Here is a 17,431-nt window from a genome sequence, read left to right on the forward strand (position 1 = left end):
TTGTTGATTTTTGATATCCGGTCATTGGTTATTAAAAATAGGTAGAGAATATCATCCGGATGTGATTTTATGATTGTTTGAGTTTGGATTTTTGAGGACTTCTGAAGATGATGATTTATTTAGTGATGCGATGTGGTACTAATTTTTGGTCTTCACGGATCAAATTTTTGGCTTCACTAGATGTTCCCCGGTTCCAGATTATTTATTATTCGAACTCTACCACTGGATGATTCCTTTGTGTTTGCATCCGGTTCAGATCTTATGATTTCTCGAGTTTGGAATTGTGATATTTTGAAGACGAAGACTATTTTGGCGATGTGACGTGACACTTATTTTTGATATTCCAATCAAATTTTTGGCATTGCTAGACTATATCTTCGACTCACATTATTTATTATTCAGACTTCACTTTTGGATGCTTCACATTTTTAGCAAGTTATTCTTTGAAGAATTTTGGTTATATTATGCTTCACATCAGAGCTTTTGAAAAGGTTTTTTTCATTGTACATTCCTTTTTGTTTGATCATTTGACTGTCGTGATTTTTGAAAGATTTTTGGCAGTAGCGGGTTTTTCGAAGTTCTTTTGATTTGAAAACTTGGATTGTTTGAAAATTTTGTTTTTGAGATCAGTATCCTGCTTTTTACCTCGGGACCTGAGCTCTTCTTTGAAAGCCAATTTTTCTTGAGTTTTTGGAGATCCGCAATTATAAATATTTAATTGCGGTTTCTTGAAGGCCTTTGAACGAGTTAAAAAAATGAGGACTTGAGTCATCTGAACTAGAAAGTTCAGGACTCAGTGAACATTGGCTAAATTGAAAATTTTCAATTGGTAATTCATTAGGAATGGGTTGAATAGTCACCGAGCTTTTGACTGCGGTCTGTGGTGCAGATGACTGGACTATCGCAGAGTATGTTAATAATGGTTTTTTGTTTAGACCCTTTATGGAAGGCAAGGATTGACATTTTACAACAGATTATGGTCTTTCCACAATGATTTATTTATCTACATCATAAAAGGATTAAGAGTCAGGACAAATTGTGCCAATGATGGGTAATTGATCACATAGATTACCCGAGGATTTAGGGAGAATTTCCTCGATGATACAATTGTTACCCTATTCATGAAGTCTACCGAAGTGGAATCTTATGTCTTCGGGAAATGTTTTATCATTGACTGGGTAATGACACTCACGATTCGGTGAGACATATGGTCGATCAACAATGAATCGGGGAGTTGAGTTCTCATCGGTTGAGTAACCATTGGACCATCCCCAGTTACAGGTGTTGTCTATAGTCCCATTGTTAACTAAGTTTTTTATTGCTTCAGATTCATTAAAAAGCTTTTCTACTAATTAATTCAGACGTACAATTTCTTTTTGGGGTGAATCTCTTTGATTTAAAGTAATATCTAATTGAGTTTCATTCAACATCCTAGGATCCTTTTCTAACAACAAATCTTTTTCTAGCATGGAAACCTTAAGTCTCTTATCCTCAAGTCTTCCTCTCACGTGATATAGCTCTTGGGACACTATATTCTTTTCATCTAGTGCTTTGTTGTAGTCTGAAAGGAAGGCAACACACGTGTCATTAAGTCTTTCTAAGTATGGTTCACAATCATGCATGCCGAAATTATTAGAAAGGATTATGAGTTTTACGTGTTCGACGATGTTGAGGGTGCCATATTTGGCCGTGTAGTAGTAATTCCTCTCCAACTTCGTCGATTCTTCCTCTTCAATAGCTGCAACCATGCAGATCTTCCCTTTTCTCTTGTTGTTGTCAAGATCTTCATCTTCATCTCTGGATGACCACACTTGCTGATCCCTCTTCACTTGAGAAACATACGCTCTTGCCTTTTCCTTTTCTTCCATCTCTTGGGCCATTATAAGATAGAATGCCTTGTCCTTAACTACATTTTCTTTGCAATCTTTGGCAAAGTGATTTTCTTTATGACACTTGTGGCAGATAATGACTTCACTTTTCTCTTCTGTTGAGGTACCGACCGGAGTCTGATGGTTAGTTGGACTGCGGTGCCTCTTTGAAATGATGTGCATTATGTGGTTGCGGTGGATGGTGAGGGTTTCGGGGATATTGTGAGTGGTTGTTCTGCATATTAAAGTTGCGGTTAAAAGGTGGTTTTGTAAACTGCTGGTTTTTAAGAAATGATGGTGGTGGTAGCTTGTTGAATTGTTGGCTAACCAAAGAGATGGCATTTTGGAATTCTTCTTTGTCATCCATTTTAGCCTCAACTTCATATGACTGAGGTGGGTCATATGAAAGTGGATAGGATGATTCCGTTGGATATGAGTATTATGGAGTTTAAGCTATCAGGGCAAGTGGACCACCAAGGTCAGCATAGTCCTTCAGCACAATTGATTATTTTGCCTGAAGTTCTCCATATAGCTTGAACAAGGAAAAAGTGTGAATCTTTCTATCTCATTGCACAATAATCTTTGTAATAGACCAATGTCTTCCCAAACCATTGAGAAACTGTAGATTTGTTTCATGGTTGCTTCGAACTGTACCTGCATTTGATAACTTCGTGATGATGAGATTGAATCGTTTGAACGAGTCGTCAAGAATTTCACCAGGAAGAGATTTAAAGTTGTTAAACTCATTGAGAGATGTGGTGAGTTGCTTGTCCTGAGCTTGTTCTGACCCTTGATAGAGATTGTTGAGCACATCATAGAGTTCCTTAGCAGATTCGCAATTGATGATGATGTCAAAGTTATCTAGAGCAACACCGCAAGAGATTTCATAGAAGGCAATGACATCATTTTCCATCTTGTCAAGATCATCTTTTGTTGGTCGATTCATTGCGGCCTGAACTCCACCTAGTCGTGCTTGAGCACCATCTGCTTGAACAGGCGTAAGAACGGGGACATGGGGTCCTTCTTCCATAGATCTCCATACGTCTCTTCTGAGCCTCTTAAGATACCTTTCCATTCTTTGTGACCAATGGTGGTATTCATTTGCAACAAGTATTGGTGCTCTGTTCGAGCCTCCAACACTGTTGGAAATGTTCAATGATAAAGCTTGTGCCTTATTCCTTTTTTTAAGAATTAGCTCTAGTGGTATAGAAGGCTTTTCAAAATCATATTTTTGTTTGAAAAGCAACCACTTTGGCTCTGATACCATTTGTTGAGAGAAAAACTTTTGAGAAACACTTGAACAAACTTCAGTACAAGATAATATTTGCGGAATAAGTTAATCTCAAAGGATCAAGTTAGCTCAACAATAATAAGTTAGAAAAGTTAGATAATTAGTTTCGGAAATGTAAATGACAACAAGTTATATCAGGTAAACATGAAACTGATTCGTAACAAGGTTTGCATTCAAACACGAGTTAGTAAGTGTGATCAGTTTAAGATGAAAAGATCTCGGATTTTAGATAAGATAGAGATATGAGAGAATGATCTTTGTATTTCGGTGAAAGTTCAAAAGATCGTGAAAGAGCTGTGTAATTACATGAAGAAAGGAGTCTCTATTTATAGAGTCCCATAAAGTTATATCTGAAATAAAAACTAATATTCTACTGACTTAAGTGACCATGCAAGGTTCACTAGATAAAGTAATGCAAACATGCTAAGTCAGTTAACAAAAGGTCTTCATCAATCTTTACTGCGGTAGTGAATGCGGTTCACTACGGTTCTCAAACCAACTTTTTCAGCTTTAACTATGCTAGACATACTTCAATTGTGGTAGCCACTACAACTGCGGTAGATACAAAACAAGATTGCGGATCCTTAAAGTTAAAGATGTTCACTTTATATAAACACAATGATAGTGAAAGGTTAGATATTTACATGGAAGACTCTGTTACTGGATCACTTCGAAGGGATTCTCCTCTTAAATCGAATTTTGAGGCGACAGGTAATCCTGGTGTCAATGTAAACATATCTAATATGGATACAAAGATCAATTCAAGTGATCATCCACCGACATCCATCCCTGAGAAGACTTTGGTTATACCATCCGTGGTTTCACATACTGAGTCCAATAAGGAGGAGGTTCGAACTCCAGACATCCCTATGAACTTATCTGATAAGGACACACATGTCGACATGGATGAAGGGATTCATAACAATGAATCACCTGTCACTTCTACCATTGAAACTTCCACCATCAACACATCTACAGTCAAAACTTACACTATTGAAACTTCAACAACTTTACCACCAATTTCATCACCCATTACAACTTCAGTTCCAGTTTCGACCATATCACTAATATATTCTGCTATCATGCATGAACCTGTTACAACTTATTTTCTCATGTCAATCAACCGAGGCTGAGAAAGTGGTTCATGAAAAAGAACCTAATGATGATGATATCATGGTATCATTTGTTGATCTTCAATTTGATCTTGAGGAGGAGAATGTTCCTAATAACTTAATCATGATAGGTAAATAGTTCAAGATCCTTAACTCGAAAATCAATTCCCTTCTTTAGATACAAGCAGATACAGAAGGAAAGAACTTTGTGACTGGCATTGAAATGGAATGTTTGATGAAATCTCAAGAAAATCATTTCTAAAACTTGATTGAGGGAATTGAGCAGAAACAAGCTGAAAAGTTAGTGTTTCATTCCAACAGCTATGAATATGATATTCAAAAGCTACGTGACATTGTAAAGGAACTTCATGAACTCTTTATTGAACAAAGTGACTACAATGAAGGAGTCTGTGGATCTCAAAATTTTTTGAACTCAAATCTGAGTTGTTGAAAGAAGTTTAGAAAATAGAGCAAAACTACACCTCATTGCATGGAAAAGTCGATGTCATTGTGACTGAAATCACGAAACTGGTTGAGTTTATTTTTGAGTATACGAATAAGCTTGAAGCCAATTCAGAAAAGGATACTCAGTTGTTTAAGAAGATGGAAGAATTTTGGTCAAGTATCAAGGAGTCTATTTCCAAGGTTGATCTTTCAAATCATTAGACAATATCTTAAGAGTGTCTTTCTCAATTGATTTTGAATATTGAGTCTAATATCAAATCCAAGCTTGCTCCAATCCCTGAGTTGGTTCCTAGTTTACCAACTATTGCTCCACGTGCAGTGCAAGTGTCACAAGGCAGAGAGAAAAGAATTGGAGGAGTTGGTTCTTCAAAGGATTCTGATAAGGAGAAAGGAGTTGTAGTTAGGAAAGTAATTCCAACTTCATTTCCCATGTATTTGACCATAACTTCCACAACAACAAAAACAACAAGAGCTTTGACAAAAGGAATTTCAATAAATGAAGGAGCTAGAGGTTTGAGTTCGAGTTCGATTCCTAACAAGTCAACTTCGAATGATGATTCAAGTGATAAAGGAAAATTTATTTCCGTTGTTCTATCAGAATAAGAGAAGAAAAAGCAACAAGCTCTTGAAATTGAGAAACAAAGGCAGATCAACAATATTTTGAGGCAAAGAGAAAATGACACACTTGGCTTGAAAAAGGGTGATCCCCAAAAGCAGTGGTGTTATGAAACAATTAAAGATATTGCTTCAATTGGATTGAATGATTACTTTTGAAAGGTGCCTAAGAAGTACTAAAACATAGAAAATTATGATTTTAATCGGCTTGACTTTCCAATCAATCACATGTTATTCACTTCTTCTCGATTCAAGATTGTCGAGAATTTCAATGATAAAGAAGAATTCAAAAGACTAAAGATTCATTTTCATGTAGTCTTGGTAAAAAAACGAAGAAGAGATATGGTCTTTTTTGAAGATAGTTAAGGTGATGACCATCATTCGTGACAACTTGTTCGAAGCTCTGCTACAAAACTTCCATCATCTTGTCTTAGGAGCAAATAATGTTGCTTTTGAGTTTACAATAACAGACTTTCCATTAATAAACTTGAATGACTTGATCACGGTCACCAAGATATTGAGTGTTGTGGATGTATAGAAGATAACAGAGACCAACAAGGATGATTTCATCATTGGTTTTGCTCATATCAAAGTTTTCATTGATAACTACTATGATTGCTTGTAAATCACTGATATTGAGCTTGCAACAGCTGTCAAGAAGCCTTCAAAAGTCCCTCAATATTTGCCAAGAGGAAAGATTAACATCAATTATTATGAAGATGGTGAAATAATTCATCAACCTCTTGGTGTAGTGTTTCAAGGAAAGAACAAGAATGGGCGAATGACAATGTTTTTATTTCAAGTGAGTGGTCTTGAGAGGTATACGAACTCTTAGTATACAAATATCATTATTCGAATTAATAACTTCAAGAAAAATGAAAGTGAAGACAAGGTAGATATTCGAAAGACCATTTTATGGTATTTGAAGATACGAAGTGTACTTCTGTAGACTCTAAAGCTGATTGCATAATTTTGACTTCTCTCACTAAGGGGGAGATTGTAAGGGTCGAAATGTTAAAAGTGAGGATTTGAATTGGTCTGATTTTGTAAGGAATCGAAATCCAAATAATTTCGATTCTCTATTTATTTTACAAGGCATTGTTGTTGATATTGCCATATTTATACATATTTTTACGCAATATTTAAGTACATTTTTATTAATATTTTGGTTATTTGCATGGATTAATGATACTTCTAAGGTTAAAATGTATTTTGCAGCCAAATAGAAGACATTTTGAGCAAAAGGGACCAAAAGCGTCAAGGAAAGGAACTTTGGAGGATGAAGAATTAAAAGAGTAAAAATTCAGCGAAATTATGTGCTCACGACGTGAGTTTTCGATGCTCACGCCGTGAGTGGGACTATTCTAGAAGATAAACATCGCGGATGAGGAATCCTTGTAGAACACAGATATCTACTAGACTCACGACGTGAGAGCGGATTTCACGATACCTATATATATATATATATATATATATATATATATATATATATATATATATGTATGTATATATATCCTTGAGTATTATGACTTGGAGGACTTTTGGCTAACTTAGAGGGTTCCTGGAGACGAAATTCAGAGGAGAAGAGGTCTGGAATTGGCTTTCAACACCAAGGGAGAAGAGAAGTTCATAATTTGATTCTAGATTTGGTACATTTAAATATGTCTTTGAATATGATTTGTTTTAGTTTATTTGTTAGCATGTCCAGCTAAATCTAGCTGCTTCTATTAGCTAGATGAAGCTGGAACTCATGGTTATAATAGTTTAGCTTTGATTTACTTGTTGGTTAAGACTTGTGTTTGATTGATTGAACCTAGCATGTTTGATTTAATATTTGATTGCTTTAAATTATTATTTTGTGTAGTTAGTGAATATGAATCTGCATGAAATTGAATACCTATTAATTCAGTGAACACTAGTTTATTAGAGCTAAGATCAAATCAATCTTAGATAAGCAATTAAACTATTGAATTAAGTTGTGCTAGAGAACTCATATTATGACCATAAGTGTGTTTTTCAAATAAATCTTACATGGCTCCAATTCCATTTAATAATTGATTATGTGTTAACTATTGTGTGACCATACATATGAATTAATTAATGTTAGTAAATTTAGAACTGAATTGCTAATACTATCTTAATTAGTAACCAACAGTAATTGTCATAACTAATTTATAAACCATTGAGGGAAAGTGGATTCGAACTAACAGAAGTGTTTTGTTTATTGATTGAATTTGTGTTAAAGAATTAAGTTCTTCTAAACTTGAAAATTTAGATAAAAGCCCTTTCTTAATTAGAAATTAGGTTAATTTAATAGTAGGTAGTTAAAACTGTTCCCTGTGATCGACACCCGACTTACCCAAACTATTCTATAATTTGACTAGGCACACTGCCTAGGTGCATTTTAGTTAGTTGAGTAGTTAGGTTATAAATTTAGAATTAGGTGTAGCTATTTGCACGCATCAGTTGTATTCAAAGCTTAGTTGTTTAGTCCTTGTAGTTTTTTGTAAGTCTGTTTTGTATTCTATAAATAGGATAGATACTAGAGTAAAGGAAGAACTTTTGAGCACTATTCTATCTTTTGTACTCTCGAACTCTTGTACTTATTTATGACTTGAATACGAGCCCACCAGATTATATTTAGATCTTGTGTTCTTAATATCTTTCTAAGTATCATTTGTGTTTGTAATCAATCCTAAAACACTTCAGTTTGATTTTATTAAGTTATAACGAACATTAAGGAAACACGACCTTGGCCACTTGTGGTTAACAATTATGTTTATCCGTGTACGACAATCATCGAATAATGCACGCCATATATTATTTGTGATTTCTTTGAAATCAATATCTCGGTAAGCTCTTGCAACCTCCCAAAATAAAATTTCGATTATGTCTTGTTTGTTGATCTTTGTTCTTATATTCATCAACAAACGGAGAAAAAAGAGTCTGTGATATGCATTCGAAACTAGGCTTGAATGTTCATTTCAACAGAATTGGCTCTATCAGATATGATAGCCAAATAGTCCATGTCCCTAACACATTCTTTGAATCTTGATAAAAAAACATATTCATGAATCCCCACTTTTTGTTTTTTCCAACACCAAATGCTATTGGGAGGATTTGGTTATAATCGTTCATGCTTACCGCTAGGAACATTGTACCCAAATATTTCCCTTATAGATATACTCCATTAATTATAATAATATGATACAAACATGTTTTAAATGCTCGAACCCACACAATAATATAATAGATTAGTCATTAAATCAAATACAGATATAACAAGAATTTAAATTACTCATTATATAAGAATATTACCACGCAATTGATACCTATGAAAAAGTATTCAAATTTGTTTTCATAACTAGTCTTTATATGTGTAACGGTCTCTCGATTCTTTCACTCTAAATTGTAACAATATAAAAGAAGTCTTTGACAGCTTTCTTTAGGGGTCCCTCTCAACACATTTAAAGCATATATTTTTGCACTCCATGCTTCCTAGTATGAAATATGTACACTAAGAATGTCATTTAAATTTCATTGTATATGATTTCCCTACAAACATATTACTTGTGCTATCAACTAATATGCCCTTCAAGAAGCAGTGGCATAACTAGGAATTTGATTTAGAGTAGGCCAAATAATTTACAAAACAAACGTGTAGAAAAATACTTCAAATGATAACAAAATGTAACAATGTATGCATTCTAAAGTAAATTATTTATTTAACTTGCATACGACATCCTCTTACATTATTAAAATCATCTAAACTTGAATCTAAACTGAAAAGCTTTATGATATCTTTCTCGATGTAAAGAACCAAACTATCATCAATAAATTCACCATCCATTTTATTACATAGTTTATTATTTGCAATTTTCAATAGAACAAAAGCTAGAATTTTCAACTATCAACGATAGTGGAGTCCTCACCACGACGCAGGAGACATTGATAAGTGGCAGCATGGTGGGGTCCTCACCACAGCGCAATCATGGATAAGGTTCAAACCCTAGCCCCATACTGTACATGACGCCCTCCGCCCCTAAACGTTTCCGCCGTTCCGGTTTGAGGGTGTGACAATGTAACACCCACATTTCTTGCTAGATTAGTCATAGATTGTAATAACATTCGTCAACTACTGTAATATTTATATGAATTAATAAGAAATGAGTATTCATATTTATGTGCTTATATGTTTTATACGATATTTTATACGAATCATATAAGTATTTACGAATAAATAAATAAAATTAAAATACACATTGAAAATAAAAGAGTATTTAGGACAAATAATCTTAACCTAGTTGTAGTATACGTAATAAGTATTTCAGAAATATAAGGAGTGTTCAAATTCAATTTCGTACGAAGAAGTTATGTTTCTTCGAAGTTTCGCGATTAAACCGGTACGACCCTATGTATCGTAAAAAGTAAATTTTTGATAAATTACTTTTAGCCTAAGTGATCTAAACGAAAGTCATAGTAGGTGTTAAACCAAGAGCGTGAATATAGAGAACGTCTAAATCTGACTTCATTATAGGATGTTATGATTTTTCTAAGATTCAGTGTAGCGGTACACAACTCAGAAATTGATTTTTAGATCGGTCGATTTTTAGCCGAAACAATCTAAACGAGAATTAAATATCTCTTTAATAAGAATCCAACGGTATAAGGATGGTTGAAAACGGACTCCGGATGAGAGAGTTATGCATTTTATACAAGCATTAAAAGTCTAAGCATGTGTGAAAAAAACAAAGTCAAAATTAGCCGACAGATTCTAAAGGAAAGTTGTAGACCCATCAATAGCTATGTGTCCATATAAAGAACGTCAAAAATGGAGCTTGTATGAAGAAATTATGCACATTTTAAAACTTAAAATTTGGCACACGCGTGCACATGGCATATAGCTTGTGCCCGAAGCTAGCCATGCTGCCCCACTCGAATTAGGACATGTGTCAGCTAACCACTGAACCAATGTTATCCTAGTGTGTGGCACGCAAGCCTAGGGTGTACGACGCGTATTGTTTTTTGTCTATAAATACTTTGCTTCGTATATGCTTTCACCTCGGCACCGCTACACACTTTGTCTCTCGAGCAATCTTACCTTTTAAGCCATTTTTCCCTCGTTTCGGGCATGCGGCGAAGCTATGCAACACCCCCGAAGTGCTCAGGTAGTTGTAGCCTTCGAGTAGAAGTTCCCGAGTTAGTATTCTGCCCGCTTAGTTCCCAGTTTTCATCAAGATCCTATGTAAGTTAAGCTACACTTATTTTTTGTTAACTGTAACTTTTAATTATAGTTATGATCATTATTATGAAACTATAATTAAGATTTATCAGTGATTCCAAGTCGATATATTAATTGATCTACTTATGCGAGTGATGTCTAGGCTAGATTTAGTGAGGTGTTTAAAGTGGGATTTCCAAACAGTATACTTTGTATACCAAACGGACCCTACCTCTAATATGATTCTATGTGGTTATTCCTTATTTGATAGATCCCGAGGAAGACATTGGGATCATTGAGGAATCTAAACCCTTAGGATAAAAGTTCATGAATCTTGAAACTAGACTAAGACTTAACGTTATGAGTGCAGAGTTACTATCAAGAAGATAATATTAAATTAAAAGTATTAATTATAATTGACATTAAATGTTTACATGTATTATCTGTCTTACGTGCTACATGTATAAATATGATAGTACTAGTGGATTAGGACCTATATTGGACACAGATTGCCTTTAGCATAAGTCTGAATTAGTTATAATAGGACTTATAAAAGGTGTATAGTTCCCCAATAAGTTGGACATTAGATAGGTCTCATTCTGGGATAGAATGTGAGATCAGATAGCGGAGTGTCATAGTCTTCCTCTTTCTTAGATGACCAGAAATGGTGGGTCCAGATCAAAAAACTCGCAAGTATGTATGGGTCATCGACCAAAGTAGATGACAACACTTGATAATTATAGGCTGTCTAATGCACTACGTTGTTAACATGGACTTATAACCTATATGCGTAGATAAAATGGATACTATATTTATCAAATCTCTGAACATTGGTTGCCTTTATATGACTTACACTGCCAAAGACTCCCCTAGCCGTGTAGTTAACAATAGCTCAAACGATTCATTAGGTCGGGTGATTCCTCCAGATAATCATTGCTTTAGGATCTGTGAGGATCGCTTGGGTTGGGTAGTTGGTCTTAGGTCAATATTTAATATATATATATATATATATATATATATATATATATTCCTGACATCATTGGTTGCATGAATGATATTATTTATTATCATTAAATTATTCTAGGCTTTAAAACGTTATACATCTCACAAAGTTTTTCCAAACCTGGCCCACTCATTTTATGCATCACAGGTAGCGGATATCAGGCTGTTGATATGTTGAGTGGAATAAAGATACTCATGTAATAAGTTGTTTGAGGATCTTTTAACATTTACGATGTAATATATGTTTGGATATGATCGATGGCACCCTCAAGGTTTTAAATAAATGAAATAACTTTTTTATCCCAAAAATGTTTTGTTTAACTAGTTATTTTCCACATCTCATTCTTATAAAGCGTAAAGAAAATATTAACTGGTTCTGAAAATGGGGGATGTCACATATAAAGTTCTAACCTTGATCATTGCTTTTCTTGATCTAGGTTTATGCATCTTTTCGGGTGGTTCTGAGTCCCTTTTTTAGATATCCTTGGATTTTAGCAACTCCAAGAACTTGTAAGTCACCCAAATGGTTTCAATAATGGAATGTTGAAAGAAAGGTGTGTTTGCATGTTTCATCTTGAAGGCAAACATGTATGTTGGTCTATTTTAAAGTTAGGTTTAGAGTTTGGGTGCATTTGAGAAAAGAGAATCAATAAAACTAGAAACGTTATCCATTAAGACATTTGGATCTATCAAATTTGATATTTTAAGCTCTAGAGATTAAGGGTTAAGTACATAATCCATTAATTTGTTTTGGACGCTCACCACAATGCAGTGAGTGGGTATCTATGGCATGACAGTGGGGTTTGGTTGCACCTGTTTTGTCGTCTACTTACCATAACACACCTAAGGGGTAGATATGTCAAATGTGTCGTGTCATGTCGGGTTCGTGTCGTGTCAAAATAGTATACGAGTTGAGAGATCTTGACCCTAACCCGGCCTATTTAACTAACATGTTGAGTCATGTCAAACTGTTTATTTTTGTGTCAAGTTCGTGTGAGTTTTGGGTTTGGGGTATACCTTAAAATGTGTCGTGGCATGTGAGGTTGAAACATTAAACATGTTGAAAGAGTATCGTCTGGATAGGTGGAAATGTAATGTAATAGTTAGGAGGCAGAATAACTAAATTTATTGTAAGTTTAGAGACATGAGTTGGAATGAGAAGGGAGGTATTATGAGGAGGAGGGAATGGTTGAAGGGGATGTGTAATTTAGATGATAAAATAAAAAGTGAAAATGAAAGTCTTGACTAATACGGCTAAGTGTATTCTATGTTTCAAAACGATTCAACCCAAAGGTTTTCTTTTACATATTGTTATGGTTTTTGGTGTTTTTAGTTTTTTTAAAATATTTAGAAAACTTACATATAAATGGGTCTTTTTCGAGTCATATTCGAGTTGAAATTCTCAACCCTAACCTTACATATTTATTTTTTGTGGCGTGTCGTGGCAACCCGTTTATATAAACAGGTTGAAATATCTTATCCAAACTCGTTTATTTCCTGTCGATTTTGTGTCGAGTTTCGTGTCGTGTTAGTTTTTGCCGCCTCTACTGTGGGGTTGGCCACGACGCGGTGGCTCAACCGTCAACTTTGATGTAAGGTCCCATTTTCACAAACAAAATTTTCATTTTTAATTAAGGTAAAACACCATTTCCATAAAAACTCAAGTTAAGAAATTTTATATGTTCCCAAAAAACAATTGTTGGAAAATGAAAGTAATATAATGATTGCGAAATCTCCAATGATGTTGATGAGTGTGTACAGTCAGACCCTCGCCTTCCCACGATCAACAATGGTACCTAAAACATTTAGTCCACAACTTTAAGCCAAAGCTTAGTGAGTTTCCCCAAAATACCACACACCACAATAGACATACAATGCATGCACACACACGATCCTTTAGTCTGTCTGGACTGCCTTGTGAGGCCTATGGTGCACCTAGATTGCTCACATGGACCTCTCCATGATTGGTCCCCCTCCCATGCCTACAACATATAGCTTTTCTACACCTGGCCTACAACATATCGTTGACCCGCACGAGTATCTTGGCCTACCGCACACCGTTGACACGGGGTGTTAGTATATGTTTGATGTCTTTATGACTCGTGCTTATATGTTTTTTTTGTATGTTGAATAGTGACTAATTACTTTGGGTGGGTCCCATTATCAAGATGGGGTCCAACTACTCTAGGTAAGGCCCATTATCTGGACGGGGTCCATTATTCATGGTGGGACCTTTATTATGTGATGTATGTGGTATCCTGTGGAACTCACTAAGTTTAGTGCTTGAGGTTTTAAGTTTAAATGTTGCAGGTACTTCTGGTAGCAAAGGGAAAAGCTCGACTTGACTGCATCTCATCCACTGGAGATTCCGCACTACATATTTTACTCTGATGTTTTTTTAGATTACATTTTATATACTATAATATTCTTTTGATGGGATGGAAATGAATGGTTTTATCTTATTTTTAAAATAAAAAATTTACTCTATATTTCCGGACGTTACATCATAGGTAATAAATTGAAATTTTGGTTACTCCCAACACTAGAAGACCCATTGCCACCTGAACAATTTTCCCTGGGAAATATTTGAATACTATTTTCCATAACATATTTAACAACAAAAAATTGTATTGTGTTAGGAAAGATACTACTAACAAAACTAAAAAGTATTTGACATCACTATCGTCAAGAATCTGCATAACTATATTTGATCCAGGACATTGAAAATATAGACATATTTTATTAGTGTGTAACCTAGACTTGGAAGCAACCAATGTCATTAACCCACCAAAGTGGATATAACTATTTATATATACACCAAAGTACATGAAGTCTAGATTCTTTGCCATTTCCCTCCACTAGAAACTAGCACTCAAAAACATCCTTATATGATCTCATTTTTTTACTATCTAAAAACCTAATTAAGGTTTAAGTAGTACAAAACACTATACATTTAGCATCCTATCTTCAGGTATATTTTATTTTGAATTGTTTAAGTTTGAGAATTTGAATGGAGTAGCGGCATGACCTATCTTATGGTTCACGACGCTACCTTTGATGAAGATTAAGGTGTGAAGAGTCCAATGAGCCAAACCCTAGAAACCTTGAGATGTGGGCCTATTTAATGCATAGTTCCCTATGGTTTCGTCATTTATCATCTTCGACCCCAAAGAACATTCTCCCACTTAACCCTGGGCTTTTTTTTATTGTGTTTTTGTTTTTGGTTATCTTTTATGAATATCCAAGGAGAATGAGATTGAATAAAGATATTAGTGTGTGATTACTTGGTTTTATATTTATAGATCTAAGTATTTGTTGGCCTTTTCATTATTACAGTCCATTTATCCTTGTGTTCATGGAGTTTGGAGAACTCCCGAACCTAGTGGGAGCTTCTTCTTATTTCTAGACCTTAATTCTTGAAGGAAATGAGCTTGCATGTATTTAAAGTTAAGCCATGCACTTGGTATTGACATTTTGTTGGATTTTTATATTTAGGGTGTGAGCTTTAGGTTGATTAATTCACTAGGATGGATAAAGTTGGAAAGTTTATCCATTAAGACGCTTGGGAGTTTCAGATTTGCGATTTGGAGCTTTTGTCTTCAAGGATTAAGGTTTGAATAAGGAAGGTCGTTAAGCCAGGATTTGTGACGCGAAAGACTAGGTGTCTCGGCATGACATCTGTGTTTTTTAAAACTATATTTATTGGAGCGACATCGGGGTTTTTACGAACTTAATTGTCGCCTAGTGATCACGACGTAGCCAGTAGTTGGTCACGGCATGATTACTATAGACCATTGACTTTTGTTGACCTTTAAATTTGTACCATTTGATCTTTGATGAAATTATGGGTTTGGAGTTGTAGACTGAGGTTTGACCTTTGTTAGGTTTAGGAGGTTCGTGTAGCTGACTTTGCGAGACTTTGAGTGTTAGTCTTTCAGCTTATTGATTCAGGTGATTTTTGTCATTATACATCTTATGACATGTTTCTATGATCTGCTAGACTAGTAGGGTCTTGCTTAATGTTTGTATGTTGCATGTCTCATTTGGCTAAAATAGGTCGTAGGCTTAAATAAGTCGTTGGCTGAAACAAGGTGTAAGCTGAAATAGGTTGTTACTGTTATGTATGATATTTTGTGCTATATGAGACACTTTAGGGAACTAACTAAGCTTGTAATTATAGTTTTGGATTAAATGTTTTAGGTACTTCATCAGATTGTGGGAAGATGTAGGTTTGACTATACACACTATCACACACATCAGCAACTTTCATGTTTTAATATTCCACGTTTATTTTATTATAATTTGATTTTAGGGATTATGAATTATTGAACAATGGATTTTTATTGATGTTATGATTTATGGAAATGGTTAATTTATATTATTTAAAAGTGAAAATTATATTTTGAAAATTGGGACGTTATAAGTTGGTATCATAGCACTAGTTTGAGGGATTTGGATGAACATTCGTCTGATTTTAAACTTAAACTAGGATCTGAGACGTTTTTCAAACTCTTTTCGAAAAATAATTTTACTAAAATGGAAAAGCGATGTGATGTGTATAGTCGGTCGGAGATCAGAGGAAAGTGATCTCCTAAAATATCCATACTTGTTATATATTTACTGATATGTGAAATGCTAGAAATGCTTGATAGTAGATAGGCTAGGGATCCCTTTAGGAATTTTATGTTGGAATTGCTTAATAATTGTGATGCCTTATAGCCTAGGAATTGCTTGTTATGTGCTACTTGAAGTTTAGACTGACATTGTTAGTTGATAAGTGTATGCTTTTGAGTTGTACATAATTAGTATCTATAGTTTTAGAATGGTTGATTTAGCCTTAATTCTTATTCCTTGTTTGGTTGTGGGTTTAGAGTATATTCATTTATTTGATCATCTATTTAGTCATGGGTTACGTACGACTTCCGTATATATGGTGACCAACAATGTTAACAGAGACTTCTAGCGGTGCGGAAGCGTGGTTGGAAGGAATCCTAGGATGAAAATCTATGAAGTTTAGTTTGTGGCTCTTCTAAGCAAATAGGTGTGGAAGTACACCTAGCAGTACTCGGGTGTGGTGACTTAGAGCTTTGAGATAGTTCATGAGACAAGTATGGATAGGTGTTGAAGGTAGTATGTGCTTGTACTACTGGAAGCACATGATATGTACAGGGATCAGGAAAAGTCGCAAAGCTAATAAGGAATTGCTAGATGAGTGTAAAATGTAAGTTAGTACTATGACATGAATATTTAACTATCTTCTTTTATATTTCAACATGGTGATGACTAGAGGTTCGGGTGCAAGAACCAGTGATCCGAAGAATTCGGGTCTAACTGATGTTAAGATTCGTGAGTGGATTGTCGCTAAGGTATCTTCAATAGTTAGGTAAATGATTCCAGAGTTCTTCAGGTCTATCAAGATTGAATTGATATCCATGTTTGATGAGCATTATGTCGTCATCACTGATGTTGTTTCCGCCATAACCATTGATGTTGTTTATGTTGTTTTCGTTGGATAACCAAGAGGTAGGATGATGTCCTACCGGAAGTTCCATATTATGCATACCCCGGAGTTTGAGGGTGTGAGGGACCCGATTGTTAGTATGAGATGGATTGCAGATGTTGAGGGATGTTTCCACATGTGTTCTTGTCCGGATAACATGAAGGTCAAGTACGCGTTAAACCTTCTTCACCTGGGAGCGAAGGATGGGTGAGGTCTGGCCTGGGCGCACTTTACTGACAAGTTTAGAGTCGATTATGTTGCTCTAGTTAAAAAGGAACACCGAGCTCAGTAATACTTGTTGCTCAAGCAGACAACGGAGTCGATAACTGACATTACCAAGATGTTTACAAAGAGGGC

The sequence above is a fragment of the Lactuca sativa genome, chromosome 8 (genome assembly GCF_002870075.4).
Source record: "Lactuca sativa cultivar Salinas chromosome 8, Lsat_Salinas_v11, whole genome shotgun sequence".
Lineage (NCBI taxonomy): Eukaryota > Viridiplantae > Streptophyta > Magnoliopsida > Asterales > Asteraceae > Lactuca > Lactuca sativa.